The following is a 26,975-nucleotide window of genomic DNA, read 5'->3' on the forward strand; positions in this document are numbered from 1 at the left end:
ATAGTCACAGCCACTCAGAAGGCTGAGGTAGGAGGATAGCTTGAGGCCAGGAGTTCAAGGCGGTAGTGGGCTGTGATTGCACTTGGAAATAGCCACTGCACTCCAGCATGGGCAATATAGTAAGGCCCTTTCTTTTAAAAAAAATTTCAGATCATAAATGATTACATACTAATGAAATTAAATTTTAAATAGCTTTTGTGTAACAAATAAAGTTACAAACTGTTCAGCTTTAATGATTTGATGTCTCTTAGTTTCATCAGCTTATGAGGAGCTGGCAAAAAATAAAGAAGCCATAACAACTACAGTAGAACAAAAAGAGTTGTTTTCTCAGCTGAGCATTCTTCTTAGCAAGCATATCTAAAAGGTATTTGTTTTCAAAAACTAAGCTGGAAAAAAAAGTACACAATCTGGAACTGCAAACTAGTACAATCTCTATGGAAAGCAATAGGGAGATACCTCAAAGAACTAAAAGTAGAACTACCATTTGATCCAGTAATCCCATTACTAGGCACCCACTCAAATGAAAAAAGAAAACCTATAATAAAGACATCTGTACTCGAATGTTTATAGCAGCACAATTCACAACTGCAAAGATGTGGAAACAATCCAAATGCCCATCAATACATGAGTGAATTAATGTATGAGTGGTATATGTATGCCATGGAGTACTACTCAGCCACAAAAAACAATGGTGATCTAGCACTTCTTGTATTATCCTGGATAGAGCCGGAGCCCATTCTACTAAGTGAAGTATCAACGAATGGAAAAACAAGCACCACAGGCACTCACCATCAAATTGGTACTGATTGATCAACACTTATGTGCACATATGGAAGTAACATTCACTGGGTGTCAGGCAGGTGGGGAGGAGGGAGGGATGGGTACATTCACACTAACGTGTGTGGTAAGCACTGTCTGTGGGATGGGCATGCTTGTAGCTCTGACTTGGGCAGTGCTAAGGCAATATATGTAACCTAGACGTTTGTACCCCTGTAATATTCTGAAATTTAAAAAAAAGTATACAATCACATACGACAATTCTTGCTATGTCTAACTGCATAGTGATGCTCATTCTTGAGCCTCTTGATGCTTCACTTTCACCTTCTTTAAACAAAGAGCTTTGAAAAAAAAATTAAAATGGGCTCCTTTAGTCCTTTACACTGAAGCTATAATTTTTTGATTTGTGGTATTTTCAAAAGCAAAACCAATATTTTCACATTTGGAAGAAGATGGAGGAATCTGAAGCAAGTGAGAAGAGAAGCCAAAGGCCTTGTGCTGCCTCAGAACTACAGCTGGGGGTGGTATTTGGCAAAACTGCAGCCTGCACTCTTGGACCAAATGCTTAAACCGTGCCTGCACAAGAACACCGAACATCAAGTCCTCAGAGCATCACACAGGGTAAAAACAGAGGCAGTATCAAAAGGATGACTTTTGTGCTAAAGTCTGCCCATTTCTAAGAGTTCTGCTTTTGAGCCCAGAAGATTCTCCCATCAAAGGAGTGTTCAGGAAATGTGTTAAATAAACCAACACATACCATGTTTTTAAACACCTAATGTGTCCATCAGCAAATGACTGGCTCAACAAAATGTGGTATATCCATACAATGGGATATTATTCAGCCATAAAAAGAAATGACGGGCCGGACGCGGTGGCTCACGCCTATAATCCTAGCACTCTGGGAGGCCGAGGTGGGCGGATTGCTCAAGGTCAGGAGTTTGAAACCATCCTGGGCAAGAGTGAGACCCCGTCTCTACTATAAATAGAAAGAAATTAATTGGCCAACTTATATATATAGAAAAAATTAGCCGGGCATGGTGGCGCATGCCTGTAGTCCCAGCTACTCGGGAGGCTGAGGCAGAAGGATTGCTTGAGCCCAGGAGCTTGAGGTTGCTGTGAGCTAGGCTGATGCCATGGCACTCACTCTAGCCTGGGCAACAAAGCGAGACTCTGTCTAAAAAGAAAAATAACAAAACAAAAAAAAAGAAATGACATTTTGATACATGCTACAACATGAATGAACCTTGAAAACATTATGCTAAATGAAAGAAGCTAGTGATAAAAGATTACACCTTGTATGATTCCATTGATATGAAATGTGCAGAATAGGCCAATCTATAGAGATGGAAAGTAAATTAGTGGTTGTCAGGGGCAGAGTAAGGGGTAGGGGGGTAAGGAATTACTGATAACAGGTATGGGTCTTTTTTGGGGGGTTGGTGTGATGAAAATATTCTAAAATTAGATAGTGATGATGGTTGTATAACACAGTAAATATACTAAAAATTACTGAATTGTATGCTTTAAAAGAATAAATTTTATGGTATGTGAATTATATCTCAATAAAGCTATTTAAAAAAAAAAAAAGATTTAGCAGAGACAATTACTTAAAGCCCCACTGCAGACAAAATGAATCAGACTGCCAAGAGTGGAACCTAGGAATTTGCACTTATAAGTTCCCCAGGGAATTCGCAAGCATACTGAAGTTTAAGAATCGCTGGTCTAGAATTGAACCATTCAGTTTATTTTTATGTCACTTGCATTGTCAGCGAGCAACAGAAATACTCTGTTTTGCCCTCTCCTTTGTAGGGCAGTATTTTACTCCAGCATCTGTCTGCTCCTATTTTAAAGCATCTTGGGAATCTGATGTAGGAGTTACCAGCACAAAGTTAATTTGTTCCTCTTCAGCAAACCAGATATAGATGCTCTAAGATGTGTTCTGCAGATCTTTCCCTACCCAGGCTTGAATATCAAGGCTCCGTTGCACTCACCTTTAGAGTGTAATATTGGAGAAATTTCAAGATTTTCTATTGTTATAAATACTCAGTTACTGACAATATTTTCTTTTAACAACTTGATTAGAGGTCGGATGTGGTGCCTCACGCCTGTAATCCTAGCACTCTGGGAGGCCGAGGCAGGCAGATTGCTCAAGGTCAGGAGTTTGAAACCAGCCTGAGCAAGAGCGAGATCCCATCTCTACTATAAATAGAAAGAAATTAATTGGCCAACTAATATACATAGAAAAAATTAGCCGGGCGTGGTGGCGCATGCCTGTAGTCCCAGCTACTCGGGAGGCTGAGGCAGCAGGATTGCTTGAGCCCAGGAGTTTGAGGTTGCTGTGAGCTAGGCTGACGCCAGGGCACTCACTCTAGCCTGGGCAACAAAGTGAGACTCTGTCTCAAAAAGAAAAAAAACAACTTGATTAGTATTTGCCTGACCTACACCTGTCAGTTTGACAAATGAAGCCACTGGGAATCTGTGGCTGGAGCAGCCTTTGAATGCAGACTGGACCACACTCTGATGCCCCAGCGGCTAGAGGCAGTTAAAAATGTGCATTGTTCTCAACTTCATAAACCCAGGAAGGATTTTTTTCACATCTGCAGAACATTCTGACATATAGAGATGTATTTGGCCACCTTAGTAGGATGGAAACATATTTTTCACTTGACAATATTTGCAAATCATGTTTATTCTTTCACTCATTGGCAATGTGGAAATAATTCCATATGTTGCCTTTGGGTTCACCATTCTGTGGAGGGTAAAAACAGAAAAAGTGCAACTGAGTGGCCATCTTGCATATGAACACTAAGCTACAGCATGTAGAAGGTTTTAGCAGTGTTAATGCTTGACAACTACTAGTCTCACCTCTTGGATAAAGGATAGGATGAATTTGCCATAAATCATTAAAGCACAAGTTACAAAAGTTATGAAATACACTTACTGCTGACATACAGTGTAATAGACTGAATTCAGATAAATGTGTTTTTTTTTTTTTTTTAAATACACTTCCTTTTGTTTCTTTTGTGTATTACAAGTCACTAAAACAGGAAGGAGTCAGGTTCCAACTTATTTCAACTCCCAAATATTTAAACTTGCTCTTCTTTCTCTCTGTTCTCACCTAGGCCAGAAACTACTCCTTATTTATAAGCTCTGCAGAAATCAACATGAATGCTCCTACCATTTTTCTGAGGAGGAATTTGAGTCTCAGGGAGTTGGGTCACATGTTTTAAGTTTATATTATAACTCATAAGCAATAGAGCCAGGAATGAGTCTATGTTTCAAATCCACGTCTGGTGCTCTGTCTACAATATCACTGTAGTCTCATAATGTCTAATCTAGACTAGAACTAGACTCTAGCTCATTATTTTGAATGTCTGTTTTGCTCAGCTCTTCAAGATCAGCAACTGTTTTATATATCTGTGCCACGCCGAATTTCATAAACACTTGTTAATTAAGTGAACTAAGGAGGGGGAGTGGGTCTGTCTTTTTATAGTTCTGTGATTATATTTCTATATTTTGGGACTCTATCCTAAGAAAAAATCCTGCAGATGGAAAAATATATGCATAAATGTTCATAGCTATTCCCTATAATATTGAACAATTAAAAACAACTCAAGTTGTCCAGCAATATAATAGTAATGTAAACTTTAATATAGCTATTTGACATTATATTATAAATTAAATTATGTCTATGAAAACTGTGCTTCTACAGAAACAGAAAGTACATTAGTAGTTGTCTAGGCTGGGAGTCAGTAGGTAGCAAGAGTGGGGAGTGACTGCTAGTGGGTTCTTTCTGGGGTGATGAAAATGTTCTAAATTGATTGCGATGACAGTTGTACAACTCCACGACTATATTAAAAACCATTAAACTGCATGCTTTAAATGGGGGGTTTTATGGCATGTGAATTATATCTCCATCAAGCTGTTAGAAAAAAAGTAAAGAGTCAAGCTAAAAAAAAAGCCTATTACTAGGCCGGGCGCGGTGGCTCACGCCTGTAATCCTAGCACTCTGGGAGGCCGAGGCGGGCGGATTGCTCAAGGTCAGGAGTTCAAAACCAGCCTGAGCGAGACCCCGTCTCTACCATAAAAATAGAAAGAAATTAATTGGCCAACTAATATATATAATATAAAAATCAGCCGGGCATGGTGGCGCATGCCTGTAGTCCCAGCTACTCGGGAGGCTGAGGCAGCAGGATCGCTTGAGCCCAGGAGTTTGAGGTTGCTGTGAGCTAGGCTGACGCCACGGCACTCACTCTAGCCTAGGCAAGAAAGCGAGACTCTGTCTCAAAAAAAAAAAAAAAAAAAAAAAGCCTATTACTAAATGGAAAAAATGCTCACATTGTACAGTTAGCCAAAAGAAAGAGAATCCAAAAGCGTGTGTCCACGTGAATAAAATAATGTTTTTAAAAGGAGGCAAGGAATTTATTCATTCCTATTCAAAACTACATATAAGAAAATGATTGGAAGTAAATATAACAAAGGATTAATAGTAGTTCTCATTGTGTAAGAAACTTTGAATTTTTCCATTCTCTCAATTTATCTATATTTTCAACAACAAAAACTCTCCCAGATTTCTAAATTTCCTATAATAATCATGTATTATTATTGCTATTACAAATAAGGGGAGCTTATAAACTGCTGTTGTCTGGGTCTGCCCTGTGGAGCCCAGCAAACCCCAGAGTTGCCATGCAACTTGGACCTAGTGCAAGGCATTTGGCTCAGCTGAGTGCATCACTCTACAACTTGTTTTGCTTTGCCAAAGTAGCTCCTGAAAGGAAGGCTAAGTGATATTTTATTCTCATTACTTCCCTTGCCTTAGTGACCACCAAGATTTAGATCCTGGTCTACAGTAACCACTTCCCAGTACAGATGTTTCAAAGGGCCCAAAGAGAGATTACATAGAAACCAACAGCTAACAGGGATACAGTCGTCCCTCAGTATTCATGAAGGATTTGTTCCAGGACCCCACTTGGATACCAAAATTCATGGATGCTCGTCTTTCACTTAAAATGGCATAGTATTTCTACATAACCTGTGCACAGCCTCCCGTATACTTTAAATCATCTATAGATTACTTAAAACACTTAGTGAAATGTAAAGTCTATGTAAATAGCTATTATACTGTATTGTTTAACAAGAATGACAAGAAAAAGAAGTCTAGTCTATGCATGTTTGGTACAGACGTAACCATCCTAGGTCTAACTACATAGTACATGTTAGCAAAAATGTAACATTTTCTGGAATATTTTTTTATTAAGTTTTTCTTTATTTTTTTTAATCTTTTTTTTTTTCAGACAGAGTCTCACTCTGTTGCCCCGGCTAGAGTACTGTGGCGTTAGCCTACCTCACAGCAACCTAAAATGCCTGGGCTCAAGCGATCCTTCTGCCTCAGCCTCCCGAGTAGCTGGGACTACAGGCATGCACCACCATGCCCGGCTAATTTTTTCTCTATATTTTTAGTTGGCCAATTAATTTCTTTCTGTTTTTAGTAGAGATGGGGTCTCGCTCTTGCTCAGGCTGGTTTCAAACTCTTGACCTTGAGCAATCCTCCCACCTCGGCCTCCCAGAGTGCTAAGATTACAGGCGCAAGCCACCACGCTTGGCCTTTCCCAAATATTTTCAATCTGTAATTAGCTGAATCCTCACATGTGCAACCAACAGATGCCAAGGGCTGACCATAGTCATGTAATTCATTCTTCGACTCATAGTTGTGCCTACTTCTCATAGGGAACTGAGTGAAGCTTGGGAGAAACATAAAATAAATAGATATATTTGTCCTCCAAGAGTTTTCATTCTCATACAGGAAATAAGATGCACAAGAATGTCTCCAAGACAAAACACAATATGATAAGCAAAACAGGTGAAGGTGAGATCACTTTATGTAAAGGCTGGGCTTGAAGATTGGGTCAGATTTCCTTTGGGGTATGTGAGTGAAAGGATGTTTGCATAATCTCAGGATGACTGGCATTTTAGGAAGCACAAACCACCGAATGACTGATCACTGATTGATTCTAGTCTGAATGATCTAGTCTGTAAGGAAATGATTGATTGATTTGAAATGACTGATTGATTCTAGTCTGTAAGGAAACGCCTTACTGATTTCCAGTATTTCTTCGCAGGGGTCAGGCAACAGGTGAACCAAGGCAGAATCTGTGAACACACCTTGGTTGACTTTCTGAGCTTTTGCCAACATGATAACAGAAGCATAATGACCTTTATTTCAAGCTTACAGAACAGTTGCAAGAATAGTACCGAAAACTCAGTAAACCCTTGTACTCTTTTTTTTTTTTTTTACACAGCTAATTGGACTGAAAACCCTTGTACTCTTTACCTAAATTCACTAAGTTCTAACATTTTCTCTCTCTCAAATTATTTTAAAATGCTCTTTTGGAGGTTCAGGATAAATGAGCCTTCACTGCTCATGAATATAAAAGAAAACAGAATCTTACAAAACCAGTTTATGAAGTAAGCACACCTAGGTCCAAGAGACAACTCAATCCCCATCCTGCCCCTGACCCTCTGCTGGGACCTTCCGGGAGGACACTGAATACTTTAAAGCCAGATTACCAAGCATGCAAGAAGAGGTAGAAAAAACACTGACAAATAAAAAAAGGTGTAGGGGAGGGAGGTTGTGGGGGAAACTAGCCCTATTAGATATTAAAACATACTATAAAGCCTCTATAATTAAAACAATGTGGTACTGCCACAAGAATAAACAAACCAGTGGAACAGAATAGAAAGCTGAGACACAGACCCAAGTACACAAAGAATTTAATATATGATAAAGGTGGCATCTTAAATCACTAGGGCAAAGAAGGATTTTTAAATAAATGGTGCTGGAGTAACTGAATAGCCCAACTGAATAGTGTTCAAATAAGATCATCCTGCTGGCTGGGCACAGTGGCTCACACCTGTAATCCGAGCATTCTGGTAGGCAGGAGGATCGTTTGAGACCAGGAGTTAGAGACCAGCCTGAGCAAGAAGAAACCCAGCCTCTACTAAAAATAGAGAAAAAATTAGCTGGGCATGGTGGTGTGCACCTGTAGTCCCAGCTACTGGGGAGGCTGAGGCAGGAGGATCACTTGAGCCCAGGAGTTTGAGGTTGCAGTGAACGAGGCTAATGCTACGGCACTCTAGCCCAGGTGACAGAGCAAGACGCTGTCTCAAAAAAAAACAAAAAAACAAAAAAAAAAACACCCTGCAAATCTGGATGTGTATGCAGTTCTGGTGAACTTCTGAGAACGGCCTGGATCTCTCACAGAGCTAGAAAACCCAGAATTAGTTTAGCAGGCCAGAATCAGTTTCAAAAGGGCTGCACCCCTGAGGGGTTAATAGCAGCCCCTGAAGAATCTGACATTCTTCCATTTTCCAGATGTAATTACTGTTATTCTCATTTTGAAGGTGAAAAGATCAAGGGTCAGAGACTTGCCTACTATCCCAGTGTTTAAGTAGCAGAATTGGGAATCCAATTCATGTACTTCTACTCCAGATTCTATATTTCACCCCTTAAATCTTGTTATCTGCTCTCCCAGTACCTGTAACCAGAACCACCTGGGATTGTCACCTCTCTCAAGCCTGATGCAAGAATCTTCTACTCAATGATGTCAGACCCCCTGGGGACAATAACCTCAGAATCTGACCCAAAGCGGTCAGGCTCTTTGGGGGAGCCTGTCTTTCTTCTAAGGGCAGTAAGCAGGAAATAACTTTCATTCATAACCTTCCAGGAAGGTCAGAGTAAGAAAATTAACACTTTGTTACACTCTGTCAGGCACTGCATTAAGCACTTTACAAACATAATTAATCAAAGAAATAATGCATCTCCCGAGAGAAATGAAAATGTATGTTCTTCTACGGGAATGCTCACAGTGGCATTATTAATAACAGCCAGAAAGCAGAAACAACCCAAATGGCCATCAACTGATGAACAAACAAAATGCAGTATATCCATACAATGGAAAATTATTCAGCCATAAAAGGAATGAAGAACAGATACATGCCACAACATGGATTAACCTCAAAACCACATATTAAAGGCCACATATTATATGATTCCCTTTATATGAAATGTCCAGAATAGCCCAATCCATAGAGACAAAAAGTAGCCTAGTGGTTACTCAGGGCTAAGGAGATGGGGTGGTGGGGACTGATGGCTAAGGAGTATGGGTTTCTTTTTTTTTTTTTTTTTTTTTTTGAGACAGAGTCTCGCTTTGTTGTCCAGGCTACAGTGAGTGCCATGGCGTCAGCCTAGCTCACAGCAACCTCAAACTCCTGGGCTCCAGTGATCCTTCTGCCTCAGCCTCCCGAGTAGCTGGGACTACAGGCATGCGCCACTATGCCCGGCTAATTTTTTATATATATATCAGTTGGCCAATTAATTTCTTTCTATTTATAGTAGAGACGGGGTCTCGCTCTTGCTCAGGCTGGTTTCGAACTCCTGACCTTTGAGCAATCCGCCCGCCTCGGCCTCCCAAGAGCTAGGATTACAGGCGTGAGCCACAGCGCCCGGCCTGAGTATGGGTTTCTTTTCTGGGATGATGAAAATGTTCTAAAATTGTGGTAGTGGTTATACAGCTCCGTGAATATACAAAAACAAAAAAGCATTAAATTGACACGTTGAATGTATGAATTTTTATGGTATGTGAATTACATCTCGATAAAGCTGTTGAAAGAAACAAAGGCAAGCATGCAAACATCCACCTAGCACCTAGCACAGCGTACTGAGCACATAATAGGAAGTCAACTTCATTTTACAGATGAGGAAACTGAGGCATGTAGCTGATAAATAGTATCACTGAGATTTAAAAAGAGATGTGTGTAGCCTCAAAGACGGACTGTATTACACCACTTCTTCCTTCACAAACAACAGCTATGTAAATTTAGCGAGTGAACCTCAGGACCCGGGTTCTTAAGAGTATATTGGTTAAGGCAAATGGATACAAAATGGTTAAATAAAACACAGGTAGTAGACACAGCAGGCACACTGCGGAGCTTGCCTACCTAAGAGTCACGATTTTCTGCAAACTGCCCCTTCCCTCGTCCACGGGTCAGCAGGACACTGGCAGCCGTGAGTGAACTATGGACCCACCCTCCAGGTCACATCTGATTGGCTCCAAGGAATGCCTAACTCAAGTTGAGCCAGTCAGATTCCTTCCAGGGGAGTTGCGTCAATCTCTGTGTGACCCGGATGCAAAAACACCGGGCTTGTGGACTAAGGGCCAGAGAGCACCTGGTGGAGAAGAATGATGCCAGAAGAAAAATGGCTTTGCAAACCCCCCCCCCCCATCTATTCCACTCCTGAGGCCAGGCTGCCTTCCTGCCCAAGGGTTCCACAAGATACCCTCCTACTCTAGTTTGCTTATGCAACCGGAAGAATTACCACTAACACATAGTGCCATGTTCAATCCATATTGAATGACTTTCCCAAAGTGAAAAAGGAAGGATGTATGTGTCTCATAGCATTATGTGACCATTTTAAACATGAATCTGCATACGGCTGAAGCTGAACAAATTTCAGCCACTGAAAAAACTAAAGCCTTCATTTATTTGGCCTCCAACCTAGCACAGGAGGTTGGGTATGATCTGATCGTTCTCTACAGCAGTGGTCCCCAACCTTTTTGGCACCAGGGACCAGTTTCATGGAAGACAATTTGGGGGGTGGGAGGAAGAAGTGGGGGAATTGGGAGGATAGCATGGTTTTGGGATACTTCAAGTGCATTACATTTATTGTGCATTCCGACCTCTCTGCTAATGATAATTTGTATCTGCAGCCACTCCCCAGCGCAAGCATCACCGCCTTAGCTCCGCCTCAGATCATCAGGCATTAGATTCTCATAAGGAGCTCGAAACCTAGATCCCTCGCATGGGCAGTTCACCTTACGGTTGACGCTCCCATGAGAATCTAATGCCGCCCCTGATCTGACAGGAGGCGGACCTTATGCGGTGATGCAAGCAATGGGGAGGGGCTGTAAATACAGATGAAGCTTCCCTGGCTCGCCCACTGTCTCCCGCTGTGCAGCCAGACAAGACTGCTACCCAGTCCCCAGGCTGGGGGTTGGGGATTGCAGCTCTACACTATGGATAGCACAAGAGTAGCTTTCAAGAAGTCCCTTTCTCTCCTTAAGGAGAGTCTTCCTGTCACTACAAGTGCTAAGAACATCTGAAGTCTTAGTAAGGCTGATGTCACGAGACCTAACCTTTCTGAGGACGTAAAGAGCATACTATAAGCATTACAGCGGGAAGATATGGTGAACCCTTGCATGAAGTTAAATACGTCATGGTATCAGAAGGTGTACAATATCCCTCCTTACTTCTTTCCCAATAAAACCTCACTGAATGGCATAATACAAATCAGTTGGAACTTCCCAACTGTTAAGATCCCAGAGAGATAGAAAATGCTGTTAATGTTAACCAGAAGTGCTTCTGATATGTAACAGAGCTCTTATTTTCCACTTGAAATTATAATCATCCTTTGTGTTTCTCTGACTACAATTAAGATGCACCTTCATGGGTTTGTATCGATACTAAGATTGACTAAGGAATGAATGTGATTCTTATGTAAATGAACTCCTATAAATGTTTGTTTTATTAAAAAAGATCCAAATGTCAAAAAAAAAAAACAAAAAACCTCACTGAAAAAACTCTGGCCTTATATTGAGACGGACTCATGAGAGGTTACTGTGGGTAAATGAACAAACAAAAGCCATGTATGTCTTTTTCAGTTCTTGTTTGGATTTACAACATAGGAGAAAACAGAGCTCACATCCCCACCCCCACCCTCCAGTGGCAGGGACACATTTGAATGAAAAACATTTACAAGAGGCTGCATAGTTTGGACAACCAGAAGGAAGAGCTGAGTTGACAGGAGGAAAGGGATGACCAAATCCTCTTCCCATCCCTCTGTCTATTTTTGGGAGTCATGTGCCTTCAGGAAATGCTGAGCCCCTTCTCCCAGGACCCTGTTGGGAGTGACGACTGCACTGGCTGACCCAGCCTTCCACGTCCTCCTCCTGGCCCCAGCAGCTCTCTCCTCGTGACCCAGTGGGTCACTGGGAACATAGCCTATAAATGACAGTGCTTCTTAGAGGTTCCAGTCCAGTCCAGTCCAGAGGAAATCCAAAGAAGGCAAAACAAACAAACAAAAAAACACATAAAAACACATGATGAGTTGGAAAAGCCCCCGGCATAGAGACTATGAACATGAACACAGGCAAATGATAGGTAGGAAAGTCAGGGCTGAAAATGACAACACAGTGGCCCAGGGGTTTTGTGGCTCACCTAGCCTCATTCACCTGGCTGTATGGTGGCAGAGGCAGCAACATAACCCAGGGCTCCTGTTATCCCACTGAGGCTCAGTTACCTCCTCCGCACTCCTTTCTCCCGCCCCTGACGACTCACATTTCCATGGAGAACTGTCCCAGGAGAGCCAGCGACTGCTAGTTATGTATTCTTTAAGGGGCTTCTTTCTTTTCCATTTATTAATTTATGTCAGCTGAAGAGCCCACCTCTTCAGAAACCCAGAGAGATTTCTAGAATTAGTGTTTTGCTTTTTAGAAGGGAGAAAGGTTCTTTGTTATTATTAGGATGTTGAGAGGTTTTTTATAAAAACAACAAAAAACAAAAACATTTGCCCTATTGCGACCAGGTAACCTTTGCCATGGGCTCCTACTGAATGCTTTTTCTTCTCTTCTTTTGTAAAGAAATTAATGTAGTGTTCAGAGCTTCTGCCTAATCTGCAGCAGGGAGGAAAAGAGAGTTAGTGTTAGCAAGTTAAAGGAAATGAACTGGAGGCTGAGGGTGAGACAGAGAGAGAGAGTAGAGACAGAGAATCCAAGAGAGGGTCTGGAAAGCAAAGAAACAGGAGAGGATGTACTCAGGCAATCAGAGTCACAGAGAATGGAGACCCACCAAAAAACCCACCCAAGGCCTGGCGCGGTGGCTCACGCCTGTAATCCTAGCTCTCTGGGAGGCTGGGGCGGGCAGATTGCATGAGGTCAGGAGTTCGAAACCAGCCTGAGCAAGAGTGAGACCCCGTCTCTACTATAAATAGAAAGAAATTAATTGACCAACTAATATATACATAAAAAATTAGCCGGGCATGGTGGCGCATGCCTGTAGTCCCAGCTACTCGGGAGGCTGAGGCAGAAGGATTGCTTGAGCCCAGGAGTTTGAGGTTGCTGTGAGCTAGGCTGACGCCAGGGCACTCACTCTAGCCTGAGCAACAAAGCGAAACTCTGTCTCAAAAAAAACAACAACAAAAAAAAAACCCACCCAAGACTGAGGAGGGAGCTCTGTTATTTCACATCCAGATGCCTCTTTGTCTGATGTGGCATCCTGGATGGAGATCAATGTTTTTTGCAGCTGAAATATATATATGAAATATTATCTACAAGTGTATATCATGGACATGAGAATAGCTTGAATGTCCTATTGGAAAAATTATTCCTGGGCTTTAGTGAATTAGAATTTTCCCAACCCTGACCTTTTGTTCATACTCTCAGTTGTTATTGCCTTTAGCTTAAATCCCAACTTTTCCATTAAACCTATGCTGGCCACCCCAAACTGAAGTTCTTTACCCCTCCTCTGAATTTCTACAGCAATTATTAACTTATCTAACTAAATGTACATAACCTTGTGTTATCTCTTTTATGGTTGGTTTCAAGTGTTATTTATATATATTTTGCTCAAGGTTTCACATATTTATGTTTTGATACCTCAGATTAAACTGCAACAATGACTACATGGCTAACATTAATTTAGCACTCACTATTTGCTAGTCAAGATTCTGCACAGATTGTTTCATTTCGCTCTACAAAGATTGTTTTCACTAACCCTACTGTGGCCTCCCCTTCACAGATGTAGAAAAGGAGGCCAGAGGGATTAAGTTTTCCCAAGGCTACCTGTACCGTGGGGACGGGGAACAGGCCCTCCACTCCTGGATCCAGAGTAGGGACTCAGTAAACTGTTATGGTTTGTTTTTATTCAAAGTATGCAGCACCCGGTCCCCTCTCCCCAACAAGGCCCTGCCTGGCCAGGCTTCTCCACTTCAGAGGCAGCCCTCAGGCTGCCAGTTGGTGACTGCTTTTCCCTCTGAAGGTTTTCCTGATGTTCATTTTCACCTGACCTCATGGAACAGTAATACTGAGGAGGGGAGGAAGGGCCACCCTGTGGGATACTTCCTGGTCTCTGAGCACCTGGAGAGCCCCCAAGGCCTGTGCTCCCCTGGCTGGCTGCTCACACTACACCACTAAACAGCGCTGGAATGGAATGCACCTGAAGGTCACGTTCATTGGCTTCCTGGCACGCCATCTCTTGCTCCAGCTGTGCTACCCCAAACTCCTCACTTTCCCAGCTCCTTTCTCCCTCTTGCCTTCCTGTCCCCCTCTTCCGTTCCTCCCCCTCACACTCCTTCCCACCCTCTTTTGCTGGCTTCTTTCTGTTCTTTCTTTCCATGAGCAGAGAGTTTCCAGGCCTGGCTCCCAGCCAGCACATTTGGACAAAAGGCAGCAATCTTAGAGGGAGACGTCATCTCTCATCCCCTTCTGCGGGGCCAGCGCAAGAGAACGGGGCTGAGGCCGCTCCTGTGGCTGCTCCCAGGTTCCAGGCAAAGAGCTCACAAGATGGTGTATCATAGGAGCTAAAAGCAAAGCATTTGAAATAAGACAGAATACAGGTTCAAATTCCAGTGAATCCTGAGAGCTGTGGGACCTTGGTCAAGTTACTTTTCTAAGCCTTAGTTCTCTCCTCTGCGAAAGGGTGATAATAGTAGCACCCACTTTGAAAGACTATGGCAAGGATTAAATGAAATTGCACCTGTGAAGCATTCGGCACAGTGCAAATCCCAGAAAAAGTGCTCAACAAATGTCTTCTGTTATTTTAAAGTGAACTTAACTCTGCCGAGTAATACTAAATGAATAATAATATAATACATAAATCATTAATGTATTAATAATAATACCATGTCCTCAACTCATCTGCAAGGCTGCTTACATGGCCTCACTTGTTTGCAAGTGTGGTAAAACTCTAAAACACTCTCCAACATATAACTGCTGTTAGGATACAATCTGTAAAAGGTGGGTATGGAACCAGAAGGGGAGCTGACCCCCCTTCCCTTTCCAGAAGAAGCCGCGCACACTGACGGGTGTTAGTGCTCAGCCTCCTCAGTGACAACACCAACCATGAAAATAAGCAGGCGGTCACCCTCAGGTCCACACAGCCTGCTCGGCCTGACCTCTCTCCTCCCACTGTGTTTGCTAGCCCCATATAAGTGGAGGCCCTACTTCTGTTTGTTTCCCATCTGTGCCTGGTGTTTTGTACTCAGAAGTTGTGCAATGCCTGGAAATACGTCCATTTTTATTTAGCTGTTTTGAGATATGAGAAATGACCTTTTGCCTATGATTTTTATTTAGCTCATCTGAGCCAGCACTGATGGATTTGAAACTAATCAATAAGATTAATTAACAAGCTGTACACAGTGCTCTGTGTGAGGTGCTGTTGGGAATATACAAGTATAAAAAATAATCCCTTCCCTTCCTTTTATATATTTATATATATAATATAAATTATAATATAATATTATATAAAATATATTTATATATATAAATATAAAATATATATTTTATCTTCCCAGCAGATAAAATATATAAACTCAATTAACCAAATACCAATAGAAGATTGCGATTGTTCAAGACAAAAAAGACAACATCAGTTCAGGGAGTGCCTAATGCATGCTTAACAAAAGTCACAATGTGAGATTGGCTTATGGACTAAATTTGAGCTACAGTGGTAAATGCTATGAAACAAACAGAAACTGGAGAAATTTAGAAGAGGGCAATGAAAGCCAGAGGACTCAGGAACTGCTATAACGAGGCAGAATTTGGAGGCCCATAAAGATTTTGTTAGATTTAAGTATTGGGCAAGGGAACGTGTTCAAGGCAACATGGAGGAAAAAAGAAGGTGGGCCCTGCCCAGTAAGAAGACAGACTGGTGGGACAGGAGCACTGGGGCATGCTTGGGAAGCCAGGGAGAAGATGGAATGAGCAGACAGGCTGGACTTTGGGACATTCTGAAACACAAAAGAGGAGTGAAGGTTTGCTACCCTAGGGAAATAAGGATGACATCTAATGAAGACATGTTCTCTTTTGGAAGTGGCAGGGGGAGAGTGGTGCATTCAAGAGGAAATATACAGAGTAGGCAGTAAGAGGGAATGATCTAAGGGTCTCATGAAAGAACAACTCTGGAGGGAGCTAATGAACGTGAGCACGAATGAGCTGTGCGAGGGAGAAAGAAGCAAGGCATGGGGGTATCTTTCTGTTGCCCTTGACACTTAACTTTCCACCCAGGATCTCTGTTTCTTTGTATGGGCTTTCCAACTAGGTGATGAGGTCTGGTGGCAGTTTGACCCAGATCTTGGTCTACTGTAAGTGTTATATAAATACTTGTTGAATGAGAAGAAAAGGAATTAGTGAAGATCTCTTTTTTTTTTTTTTTTTTTTGAGACAGAGTCTCGCTTTGTTGCCTAGGCTAGAGTGAGTGCCGTGGCGTCAGCCTAGCTCACAGCAACCTCAAACTCCTGGGCTCAAGCAATCCTCCTGCCTCAGCCTCCCTAGTAGCTGGGACTACAGGCGTGCACCACCATGCCCGGCTAATTTTTTCTATATATATTAGTTGGCCAATTAATTTCCTTCTATTTATATAGTGGAGACGGGGTCTCACTCTTGCTCAGGCTGGTTTCGAACTCCTGACCTCGAGCAATCCGCCCGCCTCAGCCTCCCAGAATGCTAGGATTACAGGCGTGAGCCACCGCGCCCGGCAAGATCTCTTTTTTGAAAGACAATTAGGACAACCAAAATAGTATGGTGTCTAGGGTGAGGAGGCAGTATTCAAAATACGAGGTGTGCATGGGCACCCACCAATCAGAATGGCCTTACTGCTAACTCTGTGATGGCTGGATCCTGGGGCAGTCTACATGGTCCTGGGAATGTAGGACACCTGGGGAGCTCAGGGCAGCAAATATTTACCAACCAGAACAGAAGCATTTCAGTATTTTGACAAGTGACACAGATCAGATCTATCACTGCACCCCAATTTTACATTAACCTCAACTAGGGTTTCAAGAAGGAAGGGTCAGGTATATCAAATGCATTAGCATGACCTGACCGAGAACCATGCATGGCCGAGAACCATGAGAACAGGGAACTGGCCATGGGATTTACCATTAGTAACCTGAGATAAGGTTTCCGCAGATGGTTAGGATGGAAGCCAGATTTGTGTGGGGAAGGAACATATGCATCTGCCTCACAGGACTCTTTTGGTTGCTATGCCTGTCTCATCATCCCCAAAGGAGCATTCTCGTTCTCTTTTCCTCCAATAAATCAGCAGCCTAAACCCTGGGGTTGTGTATATACCTAGAAGCAGCCTCTTGGCCCCTTTCCCCATGCATCCCCCTCGGCTCTGTCCCAGACCAGGAATCTTGGCTGTCCTGTGTTCAAGAAAGGAGAGCCTGGGGTGAGAGGCTCTCTTGGCTCTGTCTCCGTGGTGCTGGAATCTGGAAGTCTGATTGTTTTGAGAGGCATTAAGAAGCTCTTTCCTCTCTGATGTTTTTCCACCCCATAAGATGCATCAGTCAGCTGGAGGGTAAACAGAGGGCACTGGTCCCCTTTTGATGTCCTGAGAGCTTGTCTATGTTTGTTGATTGTCACAAATACAGATGACGAAATGGACCAGATGTAAAGGATGACAGTAGCTGCAAGCTGCCAGGAAATGAGACTTCCTTGGGGTTGGATGACCACACACTTCATTCCAAATCTGAACAAATCTCACCTGCACCTCAGAGTATTAAGTAGAGAAAAGTTCTCAGAGAGCCCAGAGCATGGGGCAAGCTGCTGCAGGAAGTTCCTTTCTGTCTTCCTAGCCAACAACCCCACCAAGTCTGTGGCTGAGAGACTAGTTTCACTTTAACTGCAGTGGATGCAAGTTCTGTGTCTCAGGCTGCCCCATCATTCCTTCCAGTAACCAAACCAGAGCATATGGCTTCTCCCTGAGCCAACTTCTCCCCTGACAATGTAAAGTCAGCTGGAATCATGATTTCCTGCATGATCCCACACAAATGCCTCTGCTTGGAAATCCGGGGGAGGTTTAGCCTGTATATCCCAGGGATATGAGAAGCACAAGTAAAATTCTAGAAGTATTCTGCTTTAATGCTTTCAGTTTGCTATTAAGTAGAGAATCCCAGGGCTGTTTTTCCATGGTGAGCCAGGAGGGGCAGGGACAGTAGTGCCCATCTCCTGTGACTCACTGATGAGAACAAGTTCACATGCAACCCTGGGTTACCCACCTGGCCCCTCCCCTTCCCTGGGCCCAGACCTCAACTCTAGGGGAGCTAAGAAAGGCCATGGGGAAACAGGAGAATGATACCAAATTATCTCTGCCTCAGTCAACACACATTTGGCCCAGTGAGGAGAATGAATGAGCACATCCAACTCTCAGCCCTTACCAGCATGGCCACAAGGTACAGTCTGCAGGGACAGTGCAGGCAAGGTTTGTTGTATGTCAATTAACAATTCATTTAGTGCTTCCTTTTAACTTTTGAAACTGTCCCAGTTTGTATATATGGTTGCCTATCCATTACCCACCATAAGTTTGCAGAGAATTTAGTAATCAATCAAATTTGACCCTTATTGCACCCTCTCTTCTGAGAAGCAAGAAAGTATGAGAGAGAGAAAGAGAGCACCTGAGATTCTTTCACTGGCTTCACTCTTCTGTGTTGCTCACCCCACCCATCCAAGGTTTTAACTTATACAATACGTGGAATCGTGGTTATGTGTGATCAAGTTTATGGGAACACAAGAAACAGCAAGAGACAAAATTGTGACAACATGGATGACAATCTATAAAAAAATTCTAAGAAACTCTAATTGCCTCTATGAATGTGCCACACCATGAATTTTAATCATCATATTGACTTAAAAAGAAAATCATAATAAATTCAGGGCATATCTGATATAAGGATACTTGGATTAAGGGAGAGAGAGGTAAGAGATCTTATAATTTTTTTTAAACTGAGTATTAGAATCTCATTTTCAAAATGACCATCACTGGGTACAAATATATTCAATAAGTATTTGGCTTTGAAATCTATTTTAATCTAGCCATTCCACTTCTAGGAATTTATCTTACAGAAATATTGGAGGCCAGGTGCGGTGGCTCACCCCTGTAATCCCAGCACTCTAGGAGGCTGAGGTGGGTGGATCATTTAAGTTCAAGAGTTCAAGACCAGCCTGAGCAAGAGTGAGACCCCATCTCTACTAAAAAATAGAAAGAAATTAGCTGGACAACTAAAAGTATACATAGAAAATAGCTGGCAGGGCGTGGTGGCTCACTCCTGTAATCCTAGCACTCTGGGAGGCCAAGGTGAGAGGATCGCTCAAGGTCAGGAATTCCAAACCAGCCTGAGCAAGAGGGAGACCCCATCTCTACTAAAAATAGAAAGAAATTAATTGGCCAACTAAAAAAATATATATATAAAAAGTTAGCCGAGCATAGTGGTGCATGCCTGTAGTCCCAGCTACTCAGGAGGCTGAGGCAAGAGGATCGCTTGAGCTCAGGAGTTTGAGGTTGCTGTGAGCTAGGTTGACACCATGGCACTCTAGGCTGGGCAACAGAGTGAGACTCTGTCTCAAAAAAAAACAAAAAAAAAAAAAAGAAAGATTGGAAAAAGTGCCAGAGGGTATTTGTGGCAGCATCCTTTGCAGTAGCTAAAATTGGAAACAACCAATTGCTCATAAATCAATACTTTGTTAAACAAATTAATTCAATTCATACAAAGGCAGCTGTTAAAAGGGAGAGGGCTGTGTATGTACCACATGGAATTATTCTCATAAAATACTTTTAGATTATGCTAGAATGTTGCAGAACAATATGTAGAGCATGCGTCTATATTTGTAAAAAACAAACAAACATATTATATGCAAAGAAAAAAGATCTAGGAATGACCGCCTCTGAAGAGAGAAATAGTATGGGTAAATTTTCATTTTTCATTTAATTCTTTTTTTTTTTTTTGAGACAAGGTTTTGTTCTGTCACCTGGGCTAGAGTGCAGTGGTGTCACTTAGCTTACTGCAACCTCAAACTGGGCTCAACCTCGCCTGGACTCAGGCGATCCCCCTGCCTCAGCCTCCCGAGTAGCTGGGACTACGGGCTCTCACCACTACGTCCCTCTAGCTAACTTTTTCTAGTTTTTGTAGAGACAGGGTCTCACTGTTGCTCAAGCTGATCTTGAACTCCAGACCTCAAGCAATCCTCCGCCTAGGCTCCCCAGAGTGCTAGGATTACAGGCGTGAGCCACCACGCCCAGACCACTTTATTCTTTTTATGCGTTGCTTAAATGTTTTAGGACAAACATAACTTTCCTAGTTTACATGTAAATCAATAAATAAGTAAATATATATGAAAGCTTCAAGTAGACTTTTAAGAAAACAAAACAACAAAAAGAAATAAATTTGACACTCCGCTTGCACTGGTCTGACAAGCCCTTCAGTTACGATGAGCAGCCCAGGGAAGGGATCATGGGAAGAGCGGTCGTGGCTCCCTGCCCTGGCCTCACTCTCCAGCCCAATTCCTGCGTTCATTTCCTTCTGAAGGGGAGCCTGTAACCTCCTGGTTTCCCACCACTGAGGGAAGTTAACCTCTTCCCTAAGTTTGCTGCAAGGGTGACTCACCCCTTCCTTCCCTAAGGCCAGGGAGAAAAATGATAACTTGCTTTTCCATAGTTCAGCCAGTTAGAAAAGAGGGTCCTGGACTTATTTCTCTTTTAGCCCCTCTGGACTACAAGCCAAGAACAGACATGTCAAAGGGAAGCCAAAGACAGCTCAGCTATTCTGGGTCCCAGCTGGTAAAGGGTTTAACTTCTAGGCCAAATGAGAGAAGAGAGGATAAATTCTTGCCCACATCAGACACTCCTTTTAACAGAAGGGTAAAAGAGAGTCTGACTTTGAGCTTCCTGACATATTGAGGTCTCCTGAACATCAAATGTAGAGAACTGAGTTAATCCCTTGCCTTGGTTCCAGGCACTGGCTTGCCTCCTATAATTAATGGGGGCAGACAGGCCTGGCAATCTTCCTGCTGGGCAACCAGCTCCGGGAATTTCAAGAGAGCTCAGGGTTCAAGTGGAGGCTGTTTGGTTCCGGTGGCAGGAGAAGGATCCATGCCTGGACACACAAGGCTAATGGCTGGGGCCCAGGGCCAGGCCCGAGAGCCACAGAGGACCAGGAATGTTAGCCAAGAGGCAGCTGTGATGACAACGAGGTGCCACAGCCTGAAAGGGTCTGGACAACAAAGCCGTGAAAAAGCAGTTTCACTAGAATTTCTCCAAGAAACAGCAATCCAGGGTAGCACCAGGGAAGGAACTGCTAACCCCTTGGTCTTCAGCAAGGTGACTGCAGGAAGGAGCAGAGGAGGACTGGCAAGGACCTCGGGGGCCAAGGCAGCAAGTCCAGGAGGAGCACAGGAGACTTTCAGAACACAAACAGGGTCAGCCTTGGCCACTCAGGAGTACTGATGAAGTGTCCCATGCACCCCACCCCAGATCTTTTGGAATCTGAGGTTTCTGTTCCTACCTGTGATGAGCCCTACTGTTACAGCAGCCACTCTGAACCTTGGCTGTACCTTAAAATCATGTGGAGACCTTGAAAAATACTGATGCCCAGGGCTCACTCAGAAATTTTGATCTAATTGGCCTAGGTGGAGCCCACGCATCAGTTATTCTTAAAATCCCCTCCCCAGCATTTAAAAGAATATTGTAGGCCGGGCGCGGTGGCTCACGCCTGTAATCCTAGCACTCTGGGAGGCCGAGGCGGGCGGATTGCTCAAGGTCAGGAGTTCAAAACCAGCCTGAGCGAGACCCCGTCTCTACCATAAAAATAGAAAGAAATTAATTGGCCAACTAATATATATATATATAAAAAAATCAGCCGGGCATGGTGGCTTGTGCCTGTAGTCCCAGCTACTTGGGAGGCTGAGGCAGGAGGATCGCTTGAGCCCAGGAGTTTGAGGTTGCTGTGAGCTAGACGCCACGGCACTCACTCTAGCCTAGGCAAGAAAGCGAGACTCTGTCTCAAAAAAAAAAATAAATAAAAAAATAAAAGAATATTGTAATGTGCACCCCAAGTTAAAATGTTAAGAAATTTGATTGGGGGGGGGATAGAATCCCATACCTACTCAATGTTAATTTAAGACAGCTACAGTTGGCAAGAAATAGCTTGAAGTTGACCAGGGATGGTGGCTCACGCCTGTAATCCTAGCACTCTGGGAGGCCGAGGCAGGAGGATTGTTTGAGCTCAGGAGTTCACCAACCTGAGCAAGAGCAAGACCCTGCCTCTACTAAAAGTAGAACGAAATTAATTGGCCAACTAAAAATATATATAGAAATTCCCTCCTTGATTTTTAGTTAAAAAAAAAAATATATATATATATATAGAAAAATTAGCCAGGCATGGTGACGCATGCCTGTAGTCCCAGCTACTTGGGAGGCTGAGGCAGAAGGATTGCTTGAGCCCAGGAGTTTGAGGTTGCTGTGAGCTAGGCTGATGCCACTGCACTCTAGCCCCGGGCAACAGAGTGAGACTGTATCAAAAAAAAAAAAAGAAAAAGAAATAGCTTGAAGTTGATAGAGGACCCATTAGCAACGCATGAACATATAATAGATTTTGCAGGTTCTCTGCCTCCTGCAGAAACCAAAGGGAAGGGCTGGCTAAGAGATCTATGCCTGAGTCTGCAGGACCTCCCAGCTCTCAGCTCCCACTCCTGGTTCCTCTGTGACTTCCTTGGGTTGCAGCAAACAAGATTCCCACCCTCCCAGGCCTCTCTGGGGAGAGGATTTCTGGTCTCCTGAGCCCCACCCTTTTCCTATCTCCTTAAAAGCGGGCTCAACCTCAGCTCTACTGGCAGAAAGGCCTGGACCACCCTGGGAAGTAGACTTGCCGGTATGAATGGAATACTATAATGTCGTACCCATTCTCTCTGCCTGTTTCCCCATTGGTCAGGACTCCTGGATGCTGGCTTCCAACATAGTACCCCCTACCTGGCCCCTTCTCCAGACCAGAGTCTCAGCCCACCAACCTGCAGGCTACATTATGCTGTGCCAACGTCCCTTCATGGTTGGGCACCCTGGGTACTTTGCTCTACATTCATGGGGGTAGGTGTTGCCTCTTCCTACACTTGAGGGACCATTGTCTCCTCTATAGGATTCCCCTGGCCCTCGCTGCCTTGTGCCACAATTGCCCATACCCTGAGCTGACACCCAGCCCTCACAGAAATGCAGCACATTCCCCTAGATGTAACAGAAAGATGGTATAGGAAGATAGTCATATGGAGTTTTATCTTCCCATCTTTTGTAACACCAACAGTGAAGATGTTTTTTTCCTATGTCACTTTTTAGTCTTTACATAAAGTTCCACATAATTCCCAGTTGAGTTCACTTCCAGGAAATATTTTGTTCTGAATATTAATTTGTATGCTTTCTGTTGTCCAAAATCCAAAACTATGCAATCCAGTGTATTTTTGTTTGTCTCTGAGCTGCCAGAAAACTTAGAGCCAAATGCATTGTCCAAGTGTTGTAATCTACTAAATTCAGGCCATTCAAAATATCCATTCCTTTTGCTTGCTTTGTTTTCTCCTGAAAAACAAAGCATTTCTGTATGTACTTGGTTTAGTCTAAGTTCCCTAACTCTATGCCCAAACCAGTCACCAAGTCCTGCCTCTGGATCTCTGGAATCCTTCCAACCTCTCCTGCCTCACCCCTGCTACCATCCCACTCCTCAGTGATTCTGGCCTGGGTGCTGCAAAACCTTGGCCTCCCCTCCTCCAGACCTCACCCAACACCCAGAATGAGTTTTCTAGGACACAAACTGAGCCCAGCCCTCCTGCTTCAGTGAACTCCTTCCTTCTCACCGATCCTTCCTTCCCTGCGGCCATCTGCCCCTACAGCCCCCTGCCTCACCGCTCCCAGTGCATGAGTGCATGCACACATGCACACCCCTGCACATAGCAACCACGCTGAATTCTCCCCACCCTGCCTCTCCTCCGCCTTCTTGGTGACTTTGCACATGCTGTTCCCTCAGCCTGAAACAACCTTCCCTGCTTTGTTTTCTTGGTGCAGAGGTTTTCAAGGCTCAGCCCAAGCATCACCTACTCTGTGGCCCTTCCCTGACAGGGGGCCTCCCTGGGTTCCCCTAGCTCTGCAGCACTCAGAGCCAGACCAGACCAGACCAGGACTGGTTTTACTGCTTTGTCTGACTGCCCAGCTCGGATGGTGCGTTCCTGGACAGAAGGGAGATGTCTCACTCATCACTGTGTCCCTAATGCCTAGTACACAGAGCTGTTTAAGTGAATGAACGCATGACACAGGGAGGGTTCAAATCTTCTAGAATAAAAGCACTAGAGGCCAGCCCTTCTGCCAGCCTTTTCATTATTCTGCCTCAAAAGCAGCCTCTGTTTGCCTTTGATGACTTCTTCTAATTCAGCTTCATCCTAAACTGCCCACCCCAAAGACTTTCTACTCCACTCTTTGTGTTTGATATTTGATGATGTAAGGAGAAAAGATTTTGTTCTTTTCTTCTATGGAGTAACCACAGAGAGTGTAAGAGTTTAATATTAATAACAACATTACGGTAGAGTGCCTATTATAACTATTACTCCCAGCCAATGTCATTTGGAGCCTTTGTGAAGTCACATTCCTGAAGCGCATCTGAACACCAGCTAGAAGCCAGCCTGATCCTTCCCAGCACCAGCTGGTAAGAGCAGAGTCGCTGCACTTCCCTTGCCCCAATCATGCCCCTCGAGGGCACTGCCCAGCTTCCTGCCCCCGCCTCTCATGCAGAGTCCACCACTGAGGTCTGGCTCTACTCAGTGGTCTGGAACCAGTTCTCTGTGACCCTCCTAAACATGATCATGTCCTGTGTTGTTAAGAGACTTCCCCTGGGCTCAATCTGCTCCCATCCTTGGGGGGAAAGTGGGAGAAACAAGAGCACTGAATCATCTTTACCCTCCTGCTTTCTTTCCCAAGACTGCAAATTCCGGCCTGGCTGCTAGGCTGCCCCAGTTCTCCCCCCCAAGCCCTCCGCCACTCGCACTCACGCCCCCCGGGGACCCAGCGCAGCGCGGGGCGGGGGCTCTCCCAAGTGTCTGCAGGTTTCCGAGACCCAGGACGGCGGCTTCCCGGCGCGGCCCTGCAAGTCACCCTGAGCCCAGGAAGGACGTGTGGATGGCACTTAGCACAAGTCCCGCGGCCGCGCTGAAGCGCCCGGGCAGGACGGCGCCTTGGTGTCCCCACGTCCGCACGCGGGGACCCCGTCTCTCCTCCGCAGAGCCACTTCCCAACTCCGGGTTCAGGCAGCTGGAGCCGTTCCCTCCCTCCCCCCACGTTTCCTCCCCAACCCTCAGCTCCTCCCCAGCTCGGCCCCCGCACCCCCGGGCCCGGCCCTACCTCCCCGCGGGCGGCTCCGCGGGCTCCGGGGCGCATCTCGGGGGCGCCCGAGCGGGCGGAGACGGCGGGCGGCGCGGCGCGCGGGCGGGCGGCGGCGGGGGCCCGGGGCGCCATGGCCCGCAGCCCTCGCCCCTTTGTCGGCCGAGCCTCCCCCGGCCGCCGGCCAGCCCCGGGGTCTCTGGCGCGCGCGCTCCCGTCGGGTCCCCGCGCCCCCGGCCTCGGCGGCGCGCTTCTCTCGGCCGCCCGGCCGCCCCTCCCGCGGCCAGCCGAGCGCAGGCTCGCCGGTCTGCCCCCTTCCTCTTCCTCTCGCGGCTCGGCGACGATCTGCCGTGACGCGCGCCCCCTCCTCCCGACCCATCCCGCCCCGGCTCCAGTGAGCTAATCCGCAGCTGGCGGGCGCCCGGCCGGTTGCCACGGCAACCCCTCTCCCAGGGCCCGGCCGCCGCGAGGAGCCACGGTAAACAGGACCTTCTGCCGGACTCGCCCCCTCGCCTTTTGGGGGTTGGGGGGGAGGGGGCTTAACCCTTTCTGTGCTGAAGACCACCACGTGCCATGCTCCATTGCACCCAGGCCGGGCCTGGGTCCTGGACATAGATGCCACCGAGGCGGCGGCCACACTCCCTGCCCTGCTTTACTCCAGGCGCTGAACACACTTGAGGGACTGGGCTGATGCCTGGGACACCCCAGGCAACGAGTCCGGCATCACCCTGCCCCCACGCAGCTTGCGGTCTGGCAGGGTCATGACAGTCATAAGACAGGCGATGAGAGTGAGGAGGGCTGGGAAGGGCCAGGCAGCCACGCACCCCGAAGAAGGGCTCCCAAACCGGGCAGGGCCGAGGTGGTCAGGAAGGGCTTCCAAGAGGAGAAATGACTTCGTAGTGCCCGCTGCCCCACTCACACAGGACACGCAATTAGATGGCATGATTTAGGACTGCCACATGGAAGCCCCCTTGAAAACGCTGTGGGCTGCAGGGAAGGGAGTCGTGAATACAGGCGAGGGCATTGGAAGAAGTTCCCTGGAGCTTAGGTTGGGTGGATGTGGAGTAGATGTGGAGAGGTGGAGGGGAGGAAGGCGGTTCTGAGCCAAGGGAAGAGCCATGAGCAGAGGGAAGGAGAGGTTAGGTACTTGCGGGACAGGAGAGTGGTGGTGAATGGGGTCAGACGGGTAGGCCTGCCCTGGTTTCAAGAGGCCTTGGTAGGTTTTGGATTTAATGCTGAGGGCAATGGGGGACCATAGAACGTTCCGGAGCAGAGAAATGCCCTGATGAAAGGGAGATGGGCCTTGTGGGTGTTGGGGGCAGGCTCCAAGCCAATCTCTGTCCTGGAGGAAAGCCATTCTTCTCTTTGGCTCAGGGACCTCCAGAAGGGCTGAGCTGTGCTCCTGGGACAGTGGAGAGGCCTAAAGCTTAGGCAAGGGGAAAAAAAGAGCAGAGAGGCTCAGCCTTCCAAATCCACAGAAGAGGTGCGCACAAGAGAGAAAAAAGGTAGGAAGGAGAGTGAGAAAAATAAAGGATTACATATGATGGGAAAGTCGGATACTACTTAGTCCCTATAGACTGGGGACCTGAGATTTGAGGGACTTATTCAAAGTCACAGGAAAAAAGCTCTGTCTCTCCTTCTCAGCTGAAGGTTTCACTCATTCTAGGAGCTCTCTGAAGCTTTTCTAGGGCTCCTTGAGCTCCTGAAACTCCTTGTGGCATACTCGTTTCAACTAAGCATGGTAA

At 45.3% G+C, this 26,975-nt stretch overlaps 1 protein-coding gene across 2 annotated transcripts in view; it reads right to left on the reverse strand.

Annotated features, from left to right (window-relative positions):
- Positions 1 to 25,552, reverse strand: part of DENND2A (DENN domain containing 2A) — a 107,585-nt gene extending 82,033 nt beyond the window's left edge. The window contains exon 1 of one of the 2 annotated variants that reach the window (XM_012768017.2): positions 25,252 to 25,552. The gene's annotated coding sequence lies outside the window, so the exon portion shown is untranslated. The remainder of the gene's footprint in view (positions 1 to 25,251) is intronic. The other variant, XM_012768015.3, reaches the window with a different exon arrangement.
- Between the last annotated feature and the right edge of the window lie 1,423 nt (positions 25,553 to 26,975).

Source organism: Microcebus murinus, chromosome 9 (assembly GCF_040939455.1).
Source record: "Microcebus murinus isolate Inina chromosome 9, M.murinus_Inina_mat1.0, whole genome shotgun sequence".
Classification (NCBI taxonomy): Eukaryota; Metazoa; Chordata; class Mammalia; order Primates; family Cheirogaleidae; genus Microcebus; species Microcebus murinus.